The following is a 17,492-nucleotide window of genomic DNA, read 5'->3' as shown; positions in this document are numbered from 1 at the left end:
GAGAAGACGAAAAAAAAAAACCGGTAAATGATTAAGATGTTCGAATTCAAAACTTTTAAACCAATTAAGATAAGATTGTGTTTAAAAGAAAATATTTTTGTTTGGGAGAAGACAACACAACGCTTGACTAACGACGTGCTGTCTAAGGATTTTTTTTTTTACTTCTCTCATCTACTTCTCCAAATGGAATTAGTTCTTGGGCTCATTACGATGCATTTCACACATTCTATTGATTGAATAAGTCCCTAATTTAATTGAGTGGTTTTCGTAGCAGCTGAAAAAAATGTGTCGTAAAGCTTTATGAATATGGATAAAACGGTGGTGTTAGACTTTATATATATTCACATACGCACACATCAATGGTATGGATACATGTTTTTATTATAAAAACTACGAACTACTACTTAAAGGCTTAACATAAAAGTTTTCCGTTGAATTGAATAGGAAAATTGTTCCTTTTTTTGCAAAATGAACGAACAATGGACTAGAGTAAGTAGTTTGTATAATATTGTTGAAATGTAGGTAGAAAATAAGAAAACAAAAACGAGCCGTCAGAACAGTCGGAGCGTTTGCTGCGACTGAGCCCCGTACAAACCCGTACATCTATTGCGCACGTGACCCTACTTCGTCCGTCGCCCTACTCTTACCGTAAGCCTATTGCGCCCGTAAACGTCGTAAAATTCTTATGCAATGTGTACGTCTTAAAAATTGCGCATAGCGCAATTACGAAGCCCCGTACGACGTTCCTTTCAAAAGTAACACAAACTACACTTCCCACTGATCAGTGATTTTGGAATTATCATTTTCACCTATTTATATTGATTTAAAAAAAATCCAAAATGGCGGCCGACGGCCATTTTGTTAGGAGGTGGAAAGTACAACGGCTGCTTTACATTCGTTAGTACCTTTCAAACAAAAAAAAATTCATGAAATTCGGTTAAATTTTACTCGAGATATTAACAAAAAACACCACCTTCACTGTACGGCCGAGTAGCCACATATAAGCTCACTCCAAGAGACCTAGCTCACGCTCCTGTAAACCGAATTTCATAAACTATTTTTTTCCCTGATTGGTACGGTCAATACCTATCTAATAAATCAAAATCCATCTAAATCCGTTCAAATTTGACTAACCTACAAGCAAAAACGGATTGCCGCCCTGTACCTAGTTCACACCAAGGGGTCTAACTCACGAGTCGGTCATCCAATTTCCATAAACTTTTTTTTTGTGGATAGGTATTGTAAATACCTTTCATTTGATGTATCACTTACAAGTGTAGCCTTTAAATGGCCAGAGAAATCTTTGGAAAACGTTAAAGCACTTATGGGGCCCCAGCTCTGGAGGGGTCGACCCAAAATCGCCCATCTTCGAACTTAGCCTCACTATTTCAACTACCTTTCAGGGAAAAAAAAATTTTTGAAATCGGATTTGATTTACTCAAGATATCGACGGACAGACGGACAGACGGACAGACGGACAGACGGACAGACGGACAGAAGGACAGACGGACAGAGGGACAGACAAAATTTTTATTGCGGATTCGTTATCTATGAACATAGGCAAACACTTTGCCCTTACCGTCTGCTTCGAATTCCATCAATTACACACGGCATCGTAATCCTATAAGCCCCTTCGTACTTCGTACGGGGCTAAAAATAGAACGGCAAATTGTCTCTTAAATTTTCAATGAGTTGATGGAAAATCTGCTACTGCAAAAGAAAATGCGACCCTAAACAAAAGATTGTTTGCGATTCTTAGGAATCATATCTTAGTAACGTCTTAAATCATTTTCGTTTTCTGTATTTGGTCCTGACTGGGGTAACTTAACAGAAATTCTTTAGACCAGGGCCTTCATTTGAATAAGAAAACGCGAAGAAAATCGAGAAAATGATAGAAATTCAGGATAGAACCATCCAACGTACTTTCAAATCACTTCTTACGAACTACATATGGGATTCCCCAGGAATGAATTGTAAGAAATCAGGAACTGTTTTTGGGAGGACATTTTTCCGTGTTTTTTTTAAGCTTTACCCATATTTACCCGAATTTTCCCACATTTTTCAGAATTTTCAGCAAAACGGTTTTTTCAACTATTAGGAGGGATTCTTTTGAAAAACAGCCTACCGAAATCGGGCGTGTATTCTAGTGAAACTTTTTATAGGTACCTAGAAAGAACTTCGACCCTACAAGCGAAAACCACTCTCAAAAAAATTCTTCGAAGTTTGTGTGGCTGGTGAAAGGTGATCGAAAGCCGAAAATTTGCACTTTTCTTACCAACATTTCTCCAGGTACACGAGCCATACAGGGTCGTGTGGGGTGTCATTAGAAAGGTAATCACATGTACTTTTGAGCCGAATAGAGACTCATTGGTTTTAAAATTAATCCGCACTGAAATATGTGCAGTTGAAGTTTTCAACAGAAAACTTGCACTTTTCTTACCAATATTTCTCTAGTTACACGAGCCGTACATGGTGGTGTGGGGTATCATTTGAAAGGTAATTTTATGTGCCTTTGGGCCAAATAGGGTCTTATGGGGTTTGGATGCATATGCGATGAAATATGGGCACTTAAACATTTCAACTTCTCATATTTCATCGTAGATGCATCCAAACCACATAAGACCCTATTTGGCCCAAAAGCACATAAAATTACCTTTCAAATGATACCTCACACCGCCTTGTACGGCTCGTGTAACTAGAGAAATATTGGTAAGAAAGGTGCAAGTTTTCGGTTGAAAACTTCAACTACACATATTTCAGTGTGGATTAATTTTAAAACCAATGAGTCTCTATTCGGCTCAATAGTACATGTGATTACCTTTCTAGTGACACCCCACACGACCATGTACGGCTCGTGTACCCGAAGAAATTTTGGTAAGAAAAGTGAAAGTTTTCGGTTTTTGATCACCTTTCACCAGTCACAAAAGCTTCGAAGAATTTTTTTGAAAGTGGTTTTGGGTTCCAGGGTCGAAGTCCTTTCTGGGCACATATAAAAAAGTCCACTGGAAAATGCGTCCGATTTCGCTAGGCTGTTTTTCAAAAGAATCCCTCTAAGGAAAACATAGGCAAATCTAGGAAAATTGTAAAAAATATGGACAAATCGTCTCCCGAAAATAGTTCCTGCATAAACTACACATAATGAAATAGGCATCCAGTGGTTTCTCGGAAGTTATGTAGGTCTCTCTAGAGAAATTCAAAAAATAATTTCTCAAAGGTATACCCTGACCTAGACTCGGTAGTGAGGACGTTTTGAATAAATGTTAACAAAAAACCACTAACCCACTAAGTTGATTGCATTTTGCCTTGACTAAACCGTCAGGTCGGTATAGTTCTAGGAATGCGACACGTATTCGCTAGTATGAGCTTTTCCAGACACAAAACAAAATGAAAATATGTGCAACCAAGAACGATCCAGAGAAATGACAATAAAAATATTTATAGAGGTTCAGACAGCATATGTAGATGGAAATGTAAATAGGATTACGGGAAAAATTTGAATTTTTTTTTTCTCTTTTTCAGAGCAGCCTCGACATATATTCTGAAATTCTTTCAACCACCCACTACAGGCTGTTTTTTTTTCGTATATTGCTGTTAGACTCAACAATATTTTCATTTTCAAATGGTGTGTATACTCTGTTACGAGAAAGTTTATAAAATATTTAGTACTAGCACAGAAGTGACTTTAGTTATAAATGTTTTTCGGTGGTAAAATGTAATTGTAATTAAAACTCAAAGAAATATAATTCAAAGCCGAGTAGAGATGCATACAACATCACATACAACATATTCTCCATTGTTAAACTATTAAAGTTGTTTAACCTTTATGTCAGTTTTAGTAATTGTTCGTAGTTAAAATGAACATATAATAAGAGCTAAGTGGTTTGTGATTATGTTCGTATTGAAAAGTTTCGTATACTTAATTCTACAAGCATATTTAGTGGTATGAAACGCTTGTGAAAGTGAATATCTATATATAAAATCGTCATGTTAAATTTAAAAAAAAATAATCTAAATAATAATCTCTTTAACTTAATAACTGCCAACGATGATAAAAAAAAATTTAAATCACAAAAAAAAAATTATCTGTTTTCTGTGTGGTGAGAAAACAGGTTCGTTTAATATTTTTTTCAATAAATTAAATCAAGATTTTGTTGTTCTTGTTATTAGTTTAGGTTTTTTTTTATTATTATTCACCGTATAGCATATATTGTATCAATTGATTTAAATTTTATTTCGGTTCAGATATTAAGATTTTTTTTTTTAAATAGAAAACTCGTTTGATTTTTTCTTCTATTCGGTTTTTTTTTATTCCTTTGAAATATGAGGTCTGAATTTATTAAACTTAATTTTGGACAAATAAAATCAAAGTTTGAATTTTAGAAATGGGTATTTTGCATTCTAAGGTATGCTTCTTATACACATTCAAAAAAAAAAAAAATTGAGAAAAAAACCAGGTCCGAACTGGCCACCAAAATATACATCGCACATTACCCAAAGAAAAACTCATAGTGCAAGAGTTGGACAGTTGAAAGCACAAGAAAGATTACAGCGTAAGCATACAGCAAAGATTTCAGCAAAGCATACATCCCTCTTCACCTAGAAAATGCATGGGCTTTGTATTTCATTTGTACAGAGAGCAATCATGCTTTCTTTGTGTGAGTTGAAACACATGCACACTCATCAAGTTTTCCGCATACATTAGTCAAAAAAAAACATTTTGTGCCTCTTTTTGACGGCTCACATACGAATTTTAATGCTAAGAGTAGTGCTATGTAATTATCATATGTTTCTCAATTTAGCTATGCATATAATGGTTAAGAGGCATCGGTGCTTAACTAAAATAGTAGCCTACATTTACGTGTCTCGTATTTCATTTTTGATGATTGACCGCAATAACGACTACGAAGTTAGCTTTAAATAAAAATTAGTTTTGGTTGTAATCGTTCGACCACCTCTGAGAAAAGTGAGCAGTTTAACGAAATTTTCATAAACTGTTCAGTTTTCTCGAAGCTGGTAAACTATTAGTTGAAAAACAAAAAAACGTTAAATCGAATACATTTTTCAGTTTATGGAATCTCAAAAATGTGCGATTTGTGCGAGGATTTGTGTCCATTTAAAGTTTGCAACATTGTTCACATCGTCAATTAAATTCAATTAAAAATATTCCTGGCGTTCGTAGTTTGTGCACCTCATAACGGCTACGCTTTTTGTGAAACAAAGGTGAGAATGAGAATGCGAGCGAAGCTAGCTGTCCATCACTATTTTACTAAATTACGAATTCAGACGATACGATTTTAAAGGCGATTTGGGCATCATCTAATCGCTGAGTAGATAAAGGCCAGTCCGGACCTGAGATAAAATCAATTTCAGTGATACCACATAAAGCATCCATTCGGTGAGAAAAACCGAATTAACTAAAACTTTTTGATAAAGTTCTTACGTCGTCGACAGTGACGAATAACAAAATATTCCAACAATCTTTTCCAACATAAACATTTCTTTTTCTCTTATTTCACATCTCCGTTCTTCTCCGAAGCGGATACCACATTCAGTTGCATTTTTTTATACTAAAAAAAAATAAACAAAAAAAAAAGAACAAAGTTTAAATTGGGACCAATGCAAAGTGCAGATGAACACAGGTGAGGATATAATAAGCGATAATTTATTATTTCATGCAGCATCTTTCGGTTCAAGTAGCGTACTTATTACGTACGTGAGGTTAAGCAAGGTTGTTGGAGTACGTATCAGATGCACTCTTTCTCTCTCTCTCTCTCTCTCTCTCTCTCTCGTTATTGGACAAATGGTTCAAAGGAAACAAATTACTCAAAACTGATTGCTGCAAGCAAATATAATTGGATGACTTTAAACAATATAATATTCCTTGGAACACAGAAGGCACACTCAGCAACAGTATAGAGTTATATTATTATTGCTGTTAGTATATCATTAATGAATTGTTTGTGTACAATCAACAAAAGTAGACGCGTCGTTTCAGATTTTGTCGGAAGTCTCTGGTATTCTCCGCATTCAATCTAGTTTAGTTAATTGACCCAATAAGTTTATTTTGTCAATTGAGTGCCCATCCACGTAAAATATCAGATAAAGTGCAACACGTTTGATGTGGTTAGATATAATTCCAAATTCCAAGACTATGACGTCAATCGGTGACAAAATTATAAGCATGAGTTGCACCTGATCCGATCGTATACGTTATGTTAAAGGAAATGAAGTAAAAGATTTTTAGTAAATGTTACTGATACGGTGATGATAGGTCTGCTTAGATTCGAGAAGTCATGAATACCAAATATTTGGAAATATCCCTAATACTTTCAACGAGCACACTCAGCAGTGAATGTCAAGTCGCCAAGCTAGCATATTGAAACAAAATTCAAATCATATTTTTCTACCAACACTTCGTTATAATGATGTGCCAGCCGACATCCGAAAGTCAAATTTTATGAACACCTGAGTGTACTGCAGGGCATAATATGTGCTCCAGGTACGCACGCATATTATACGGATAAGTTGGTGTAGTTTGTCAAAAAAGATTATCGAAAATTGATTGTAATGAACACTGCATGTGGTGTGCATCCATCCATATACTCAAGCCATTTTTATTCAAACGAGAAATATATTTCAAAACAACAGAAATTGAATTGGAATATGTTAAATGGTTCTATGCGCCATCCACACAGGTAACACTCATATATGTTTAGATGATAATAACAATTGAATTTATAGCGTACATTGTCTGTGTTCCAAGCACATTTTAGTTTAATCGCAGCGATACTATGTGATTGAAATACCAATGAAATCCGAAAAAAAATAGAAGAAAAAAACACACAGGTAAAAGATTATCATCTATGATTATCGTTAATTAAACTAGGTGGTTCAGTTAAAGAAGGTTTTTTTTTCTCTCTCTCGTTATTGTTGTTGTAACTATCTACTTCTTTCCATTTTGTTTAACTACTTGTTCTCGCTGCACCTTATAACCTTGTCTTATTTTTATTGTTCACCATATACGACTTGCATTATATGTATACGAAAACTCACCGGTGACCGTTCGCGTTCGCGTGGCTACCAACTTTAATAAAGCAAAACAACGAAAAAAAAAATTAAAATAAATTGTTTTTTGTTGTATTTCTTGTCGGATTTTTTTTTTATTTTTGTATTTTGTGTTGTTGGAATTTAAATGTAATCAAGCAAAGACGGTAAATATATGTCTGTAACCGCACTGTAGGCTATAAGACAGATTATATTGAATCGTTGCAACTTTTAGGTTGACTTGATATTGATGAAACAGGTAAATATTATGTGTCGGATAGATTGGACGCTGAATCGGTTTTGAAGACTGTTATAATATTATGCATTATGGTTATGCATATAGTGGTTCCATCGGCGTATATTTTATCACGTATGTGTTTCGTTATATATATACGTACGTGTATCGTCCGTCGTTCATGAACTGTAGGTGATGTACACATCTATTAGAAAAATATTATCGGCTAAACAATTTTACTTAATTGACAGCAGCTATTCATGATGTCGAAGGCAAGATCTAAATGAATAGTAATTTCGTTGGGTTTGATGTTGATGGAGCTGTGTGCATAAGAGGCATTAATTATATTTTCTTCGTTTTATTGTTTTTTATAAACTTTTTTCTTTCTCTACTTCTGTTCATGGGAACAACAATCAACATTTTTGTTTTGAATGGAGAAAACATGAGCGTTTACAAGTTAATCATTGTAATTTGGTGAAATAAATAAAGGAAATCATGGAACTGACGATTAGAAATTGGGATAAATTGTAAATATGCGTTTTGTATATATGCCTGGTTGACCTTGATACGACGGGAAATTAATGATTTGTTTCTCTCTCTCTCTCTCTCTCTTTCGGTTTGACAGAGGTTTAACAGAGCTCTAATTACGGAATGTGTCCATCTCTGAAGCACACTTGACACAGCGTGTTTGCATTATAATGCACATTTGTCGGATTCGGTTACCCCTCTTCATATTTTGCATTGTCTTTGATAATTAAGCTCTACAGCACAATTCCCGGAATCAGCTTTCCCATTTTCGTACATAAATTGAATGTATGGAAATGGTTTGTTAGGAATGTTAACCCTTAATTGCCACAAAGCAAGCATGGTTGTATGGCGGATTGAATGAGACGGTGCTTCAGCAATGTTAATTGAAAATGTATCTCTACACCGAATGACTTCAACGGTACACCGACTTTTATTATAATCATCTTAGCACAGTGACTAACATTCTACAACCCAGCCACTGTATGGAATTTTAATTATTATTTTTTTGTCATTTGACAGTGCTCTAAGTAGCTTCTAATCTTCCTCGACCTTAGAGTGTAGAGACGAACTCGACTCGCTATCTAAAAAAAAATTAAAGTCATTTGTGTTCCTCTGGTCATAGCAGCGTCGAAAGCAACAAAGTAGCAGACGAGCTAGCTAGATAAGCATTCCGATGCTCTGCACTTTCATAGACCAATGAACCAATGAACCAACAGAAAAAGAAAACTTTTAACTAGCAATTGCTAGGCCAGCAAAAGACTGCATCACGGTCTTCCCAAGATTCTCAAACAATGTTCTGTCTCTCAGGTGAAGAATATTAAGAGACTCTAATATCTTCACAAGTCCACAAAATTACTATTCGAATTTGATGAGTTTTACGCTTTAGAGGCTCACCCAACTCAGGCATGAGCGCCGCCGAAAATAAGCCGCCGATTAAGCCGCCGCCGGCCATTTTTGAGCAAGCCGCGCCGCAGCCGAGCCGGTGCCAAAAACACGGCTCAAGCCGGCTTGAAACGGCTGGAAAATGAAATAAAGATTTCGAAAGGTGAATGGGTGAAATAATTTTGAAAACCGAGATTCCTGTTGATCCTAAGCAGCTCAAGTACTTTTTGAATTTTTTTTACAAAATTAAGAAAATTTTGAAAATTTTCTTGAATTTTCATGAATTTTCCAGAATGGTATATTACGTCCTCGCTTCTAAGTTTGTTGTTTTGGCAAGTATGACCTTTGCGGAACGAGCCGAAGGCGCACAATCAGTTAATTCACAAATTTGAGAAAACTTTATCGATCTTTGCGAATTTTCTCGATTTTTTTTCTTTTCAATTTTTACTTGATTTTCGTGAGCTTTCGATTTCTTCTCGAAAACCATTTTCTTAATGAGTTAAATGAGTGTACCGGAGCATGATTTTCCATTTAGTTCAAGTTTTGAGGCAATAAAACTTGACGTGTTAGTGAACCTTAGACTTAGAGACTTGCTTGTAACAAGACCAGTTCCACTTGCACTTTGAACAACCTAATCTACCTACATTTTCGCTTTCCGTACAATTTCACTTTCATGCTTACTAGTTCATTTTCCATGAATTTATCTAAACGTTTTTATTTTGAAAAAAAAAGTTAAAAGGAACCTCCAGCCGAGCCGTTTTAAGCCGATTTTTTCGCCGCCACCGAGAAATTTTTTTCGGCTAGCCGCCGCCGAGGTTTCTCCGTCGGCGCTCATGCCTGACCCAACTGCGAAAAATGCGGAAATATTGAAAAGCCTCGGCATCCACCTTTACGTTGACATTTTACAAACACTGTGAACTGTGTAAATTTCGACTGGTTTTGGAATGTTAGTCACTGTATAAGACCCAAATATTGGAACATTATATGTGTTCAACAACAAACATTACGTCGCTAAAACATTTTCATTTTTAAAATCTCAATCGAAATACACGAAGGAAAAAAAGAAGAAATTGTCAATTGAAACATTGACAATGTACAATTTCACAAGCAAGACAGCGGACAACAACAATACCACATTCTACGTATAATAAACAAATTTAAGTGGTTCAAAACTGAAACAGAAACCAGTTTTCAACTTCAAATTTATTGTCAGTGACTGACTTTGTCTCAAATTACAACCAGATTATTTCAGAAAACAACATCCACAATAACAACCACAAGATGAGGAGAAGAAAACGAACGAAACGGGACAGTAAAAAAACATACACCGAAACACCCATTATAATGTACAAAGATGTTAAAAAATCATGAATATTGATAAATTTATAATAAAAAAACCGAATTTATATTCGATATTCAACGTAACATTAAACTAACAAGAGCAGTCGATGTTGATATTAATGCTATACTTAGTGCGGTTTCCATATACTATACACATTATATGAATATATTCTTTCGTCGTTCTTCCATCCAATATAACATTCTCTATAGGTGTGTAAGGAAAGTTTATTATGGATTTCCATCCATGGATGGTAGATGGATGGTTACACTTTACTGTAATATATAAAATCATAAAAATATTCGTACAGCAATAAAAAATTCAGTGGATTAAAATTGGAGCTGTCATTTCTACTAAAGCGCTTGATTTTTATATAAGTTTGATGTTTTCGGATTAAATTACTAAGTAGAAAGAGCGGGAGAGAGTGAACGAAAACCAAACCAGCCAAACACACCAAAGAAACGAAACAAATCATCTCTACAACAGTATACCGTATAAATACCATTGTTATAATAATACCGAAACACCGTCAGTCGATTCGATATTTACAAGAAAAATGTGTATTACGATACGTTGGGATGCGTTGTACATAATATACTAATAATGAATTGGATGTTATTTAAACTGTAATTTAAATTATTAAGCCCAGTTGCCTCTTTTAGAAAAAAAAGTACAACGAAAAAGCTCAATGGGTTTTAATGCTTCCAAACATCTGCATAAAACTGAACACCGAACGGTATGTACGTATATATTTAGTGCGAATGGCAGAGAGCACTGATTAAAGTGCGTAATTTGATGTTCGGCTTACGAAGCATTACAAAAACGTTAAGTTTCAATGACAATTACAATTTTATATTATTATTCTCTTGCTACGGATACCTGCAGGCACGTCGTTTCGTATACATTCAGCGAACATTATTATAACATTGTACTGAAATGGAACAGAGTTGAGTCTGCAAAACAAAAAAGATGTGTTTTCAATAATATGTACATGTCCTTTGACAAAGGAATTAAATCATAAAATAGACGTACTGTATGTCTCGTCCCCTGTTCTATCATTGTTCAAATATCTATACGAGACTTCGATAATGCAGAAAATAATCATTTTAATGGTATACATAGCTGTAGCATCTTACGGTCGGTACTACCAATTTTCTGCTCAATAAACGTTTTTAACAAAAAAAAAACAAAACACGTAAGGCTTAGGTATTTAATCAATCAAGCACGGCATGTATGACTAACGATCAAACGTAAATGTGCATAAGAACATAGGGGCCAGGGATGCTTGCGGGAAGTAGATTACAAAACAAACAAAAAAGTTAATGGTTGATCAACTCGCCACACTTAACGGTGATAATACATTGTAACCTGTTCTCCGTTTATTTCAAGATGTAACGGGCAATTCCATGTAAAATTAGAATAATGTCAAGTAGAAAGGGTATATTAGGATGTGTCGATTTCAATTTTTATATTTAGAGATTCCGGATTCCGACCTACCGCGAGTTATATCTCATTCGATCTCACTACGAAAACGTTGTGTTACGTTTGGTGAAATTTATTTTGTTGTCGACGATCGAGGTAGTGAAGTAGTCTGCCAAAAGTGGCCCAAAATCGTTTTTTTTTGCAATTACTCGATTGAAACAATTTCGGGAAAAACGTTTTTAGCTACGTTTGAAGGTCTTGAAGAGACGCGAAATTTGAGTATACTCACCACCAGGTCCATGTTCACCTGACGGTGATATTAATGACTTTAGATGAAAAAATAGGTGATTTTCCGAAGTACCTGAGCGGCTGCAGTGACACAAGTCCGAGACATGGTATGTATGGTGAGAGAGCCTAGCTTCTGTAGTATCATAACATGCAAAAACATCCTTGGATAAGTTTCACTGCAAAGTATTGGAGCGACTTTAGTGGAAGTCCACCCCAAGCCGACGAAATTTATCCCTTTATTTCGTTTGTTTTTCGCTTTTTTGAGGTTTTCTGTGCGGCTATCCATTATTTATTGCTGACAAGAGTGAGATCAATTAAAATAAAGAAATTTTCGATGTATTCACATGGTTCTTATACTCTTGGAACCCAATTTTCGATCTATTTGGACTCTTTTCTATATAAAAGTGGGATATGAAGCATTTTCGGACTTTTTTTTGTGGCTATTCAATATTTGTCATTATTTGTTATGTTTTCGAAAATACCCGAAAAAATGCCCCATTGTTACATGTCATCCAAACGGTTAATTTCAATACAGAAGTCTTCTCTTAAAAATAAACGAAGAAAATCGTATACAGCGGATGTCCGTGAAATTTAGATAGAAATTTACTGTTTTTTATCTCGTGGTATTCAAATACAAATAAAATCTTAATACGGTTTCACCTCGTGCCTCGTCCGTGCGTGCCTACTGTAAGTAAGTTAAAAATACAAATTCTTTTGATTTCGAAAAAAGAAAACATATTTTGATACAGGAACTGCCTTCTTGGAAAAACGATCATTTAATAGACTGAAAATCTAAGTTTCTAAAGAATTAATATTTGAATACGGACAATTGCAAATTTTATCTACAAAGATTTTCTTAGAAGGTTGGAGGATATTCTCTGCCCACTTTTAACAATTTCTTCCAACTTCTGAAGTTTTCATGGACATTTTTAGATTTGTTTAAGAATTTCTATGAATTTTACGATTTTCTCCACCTACACCAGTGGTGTGGTTGATTCACCTCACGTGTGATAATCAAAACCCTCGTACCTAATCATACAAATCATAAACGCCAGCCCTAAACTGTTTGAATTTTCACATTGTTATCGTTTTCAGTTTAACACTCAGCGGATATTTTTAGTGGTGTACATCATATAACTAGTTATACAAAACAGTTCGTTAGCTTGTTTCATAAACAGCGCGCGGCCTTTAAAGGACACTAATAAAATAATGTAAAAAAATGGTGTGTTTCGAAAATCGTACTAATTAAATAGTGAAATCAAAATCTAACAAAAAAAAATCTTTTAAAAAAATACGAAAGAAAAACGAGACCTAAGTTCATCTACCTGATAAATATTCAAAAAACCAAACTTATATATCATTATAATGACTTATTAATTAACGTGAATCCATTTGAGATTAATTTAGAGTCGTTTTTTTCTTCTCCACCGTCGTCGTCGTCGTATATATATTATTGTTGCTGTGTCATATTTTTATATGTTCATTCCGATCCTATATCAGAATTCGTAAAGCATTCTTTTCTTCTCCATGTAACAAACGTTATATTATCTATCCACACGAATTGATATTAAAGTTTTTATTTGGATTTTTTTTATGGGTTATGTCAATTATGCGACCCAAATTATGCTTAATAAAATTCATTTTATCGACTTTTTTGTACACATATTAATACTAATGGACAAAATATGTTGTACAGAAAAACTTGCTTCGGAAGATACTAATAAAATCATATTTTTTTGTGTGTTAGGCTCACAACTGTCAATTATTGTTAACGTCATAAAGTTATAATTATTCAAAACCGACTTGACTGTAACGACGCGCTTTATGTTTAGCTATATACGTATGTTTATTATGTCATTACCAGTACGTATGATTTACAATTTATTTTAATGCATTGTTTTATTGCTTAAATGCTTATGGTGTGTTCAAAATCTTTGAAATGGATGATAGACATCTTGGTTTTGGAAATTAATACGAACATAAATTTCTCATGAGAGTCAGAAAAAAAAAAATTATTTTAATTTTTTGACACAATAAATCAAATAGTTTTGTTTGCATAAGAGCAGCTCTTAACGTTTAACATTTTAGTTAAGCGATGGTGATGATTGTTTCATATTTAAATGCTCAAATCGGTAATTTGTGCGCCTCAACCCATCGAAATGTGTCTTCAGAATATTAACTGAACCATAAAATTTAATTTCTTCTATTATTTATACTGCTTCCACTAAAGCAGACTGTCGTTAACACAGCCAGTAGATAAGACATCCTTGTACATATTTTTTGTAGTGTCTCACTATCTGTACCTTAGATCGAAGATTGGAATGTCATTTGTAACCATAAAGCAGTAAAAGGTAGCCGGATACACCGACGACCTCTGCATACCAAAATGAAATGATGGATTTAATGTACTTTTTCTATTTAAATTGAATAAAAAAAAACATAAGAAGCAAGGGACCCGTACGCATCGTATACTCAAGAGTTAGTTGCCTGTAAGAGACAGGTAGCTTAAATTGCACTGCAAAACTGCGTTTCAAAACGTTTTAAAATGTCTCAATTGAAACTTCTCTTTATATTATCTTCCGTTCAAATTGATTAAAGAGGGATTCTTTTGAAAAACAGCCTACCGAAATCGGACGCATTTTCGAGTGGACTTTTTTATATGTGCCTAGAAAGGTATTCGACCCTAGAAGTCAAAACCGCTTGCAAAAAAATTCTTCGAAGTTTGGGTGGCTGGTGAAATGTGATTAAAAACCGAAAACTTACACTTTTCTTACAAAAATTTCTCCAGTCACACGAGCCGTACAGGTTCGTGTGGGGTGTCATTAGAAAGGTAATCACACGTACTATTGAGCCGAATAGGGACTTGTTGTGTTTAAAATTCATCGACACTGAAATATGTGCAGTTAAAGTTTTCAACCGAACACTGTTCTTCCCGAAATTTCTCGAGGTACACAACACGTACATGGTCGTGTAGGGTGTCATTTGACAGGTAATTTAATGTGCTTTTGGGCCAAATAGGGTCTTATGAAGTTTGGATGCATATATGATGAAATATTTATACCTAAATATTTCAACTTCTATTTCATCGTAGATGCATTCAAACCACATAAGACCCTATTTGGGCCAAAAGCACATTAAATTACCTTTCAAATGATACCCCACACGACCATGTACGTTTTGTGTACCTCGAGAAATTTCAGTAAGAACAGTGTAAGTCTTCGGTTGAAAAATTCAACTGCACATATTTCAGTGTCGATGAATTTTAAACCCAATAAGTCCCTATTCGGCTCAATAGTACGTTTAATCACCTTTCTAATGACACCCCACACGACCCTGTATGGCTCGTGTAACTGGAGAAATTTTTGTAAGAAAAGTGCAAGTTTTCGGTCTTTGATCACCTTTCACCAGCCACACAAACTTCGAAGAATTTTTTTGAAAGTGGTTTTGTCTTCTAGGGTCGAATACCTTTCTAGGCACATATAAAAAAGTCCAGTGGAAAATGCGTTCGATTTCGGTAGGCTGTTTTTCAAAAGAATCCCTCTAAAGCAATTTTGAAGAGCCCGCCTGAAGTTAAATTTGTTTAATGAATACGTACGTATCTATATTTAGCCATAGGTGGACATTTTCATCTAAATATAACTCAATATATGATCAAAGCCTTCATGTGTGCCTGTACAAATACGAGCAGAACACTGCAATAGTCATGAAGAATTTGAGGTATAGTTGTAGGCGTAATTGGTGGCAATGTAAATGTTGAAATTGAAATATAATAATGTGAATCACTTTTTGCTGGTCCCGGTAGACGAATCATCAGAACGCTCGGCTCATAGTCAACACATGGTCTGACAATCTTGGGTTCAAATTCTGCTCGGCGACGTTAAAGCAAAAGGTGTTTTTTTTCAGTTTTTCGTTCCACTTTCTGTATAAATTCATTAGTTAAAATTGTTAAAGCCAGTACTTCCAGTACTTTGATTCAAATTCAAAATGTTACAAACATGAAAATTAAACCTATGAAACCCGAGTACTCCGTACGGGTCTAAAATGTGAACCGTTCGCTTGTCCTTTAATTTTTAAATATTGGCCTTTGAGATGTAGAATCCTAAGAATCTAAGACACATTCTTCTACCATTTTTTTTTTCACGACGACAAAAAATGACGGATCAATTTTCGTTATGGATGTGTATGGTAAACTGCTGTTCATTTTTTCTCGGATGGCATTTGATTTATTCGAATTGTTTGGATATTTGATGGTACATCAGACAAATTAATACCATTTCTGCTGGTATCCAATTTTTAGAGAGGTGTAAGATGTTGTCGCTTCGATGATAATTAATCGCTTTTGCTGTTGGTTTATTTTTTCGTGAACTAATTAACAGCCACTTACCGGTTGACATCCTTCGCATCATAGCCAAACAACTAAAGAAGCAGTTTATCTAATCTAATCTCATCTAGTATAAGTCTGGTCGGCATAATTTTATTAATGTCTTTTCATGCCGAGATCCAAAGTAACGAGAAAATATTTATTATTAAATTCTTCGTAACTACTCGATTATTACCACGAGACCAATTCCATTTCGAATGACAAACCATCAAAAAATACTTCTAATGCCATGTAAATATGTCTATATAATACCAATAGACGTAGAGAGAGAGAGAGAGAGAGAGAACTTTATCTGATCTACCAAACAAAAACTAATTTTTACACGATTTAATATTCATGCCATAGAAATCGATGAGCTGCGCTAAACTGTGCACATACGAAAATATTTTATTTATTTCCAACAGTTTACAGTTCGTAAAAAGAATGTTAACGTTGACTGTTTTAATGACGAACGAGAGAAAAAAAAAAGAATTTATCCACCAAATTTACATATATGCAAATTCATTGTTTCTTTTTTCGTGTTTCAAATATTTTGTTTTCGTATATGAGTGGTAGAATGTGTGGCTTTAGATGGGCTCAGCTCTGACAGTGTTGAGAGGGCCACTCCTATTTGGCGAAAGCTAAATAAACATGCATGTTATATGTATATGCAAAAATAAGTTTGATTAGTTGCCGTTTTGTTGAGTAATTTTTTGTTTTGTCTTTTTTGGCTGTCTATTTGTTATCCATCATTAATTCCAAAATCAATTGTTCAAATGAAATTCTTTTTTTTTTAGCTCGCACATATGCTTTGTCAACTGAACGATCAGTTTGTTGGCGCCGAAAAAGATGTACAATTAACACAGTTACGGTCAATATACGATTCAGTTCTTTCGTTTTAAGTCTAATATTAAATCGGAACTCTTACAACTTTCAATTTATCAGTTATCAATTGAATCCAATGCACGGTTGGTTTGAAACGAGATTAAATAGGGACCGCCGACCACCAATAATTTTTTTTCATATTTATAATGAGTGATGGACAAGAACATCACACAGGAAAAAATTAGCCCGAACCCCTGAGCCGTTTCTGAGAACCAGTGGATGCGCTACCACGAGCAGTCAGACACAGCCTGATCACAAATTTTAATGGGGATCGGTAGAGGGAACAATTCTAATATCTTCTGTGTAAAAATTATTGCTTTCGGTCATTTGCTCTCGGAGCAATAACTGTTGAAAGTCAAAATTTCACCATTTTCGAAGAGTAATATACCCCTGACAAAGTGACCGACCCAGCCAGTTAAGATTGATCCTAGACGCGGTTAGTAAGCTCTTTCGAATGACGAAAAAAAAAATTTGAAAAAGTTCTTTTATGGTACATTTTTAGAGAAGTT

The 17,492-nt window shown here is 34.7% G+C and overlaps 1 protein-coding gene across 2 annotated transcripts in view; it reads right to left on the bottom strand.

Moving 5' to 3' along the window:
- The window catches only part of LOC119067675 (irregular chiasm C-roughest protein-like), a 109,590-nt gene that overhangs the window by 15,960 nt on the left and 76,138 nt on the right, over window positions 1-17,492 (bottom strand). The window lies entirely within an intron of this gene.

Source organism: Bradysia coprophila (genome assembly GCF_014529535.1).
Source record: "Bradysia coprophila strain Holo2 chromosome X unlocalized genomic scaffold, BU_Bcop_v1 contig_128, whole genome shotgun sequence".
NCBI lineage: Eukaryota > Metazoa > Arthropoda > Insecta > Diptera > Sciaridae > Bradysia > Bradysia coprophila.
This window is presented reverse-complemented; position numbering and strand designations above follow the sequence as displayed.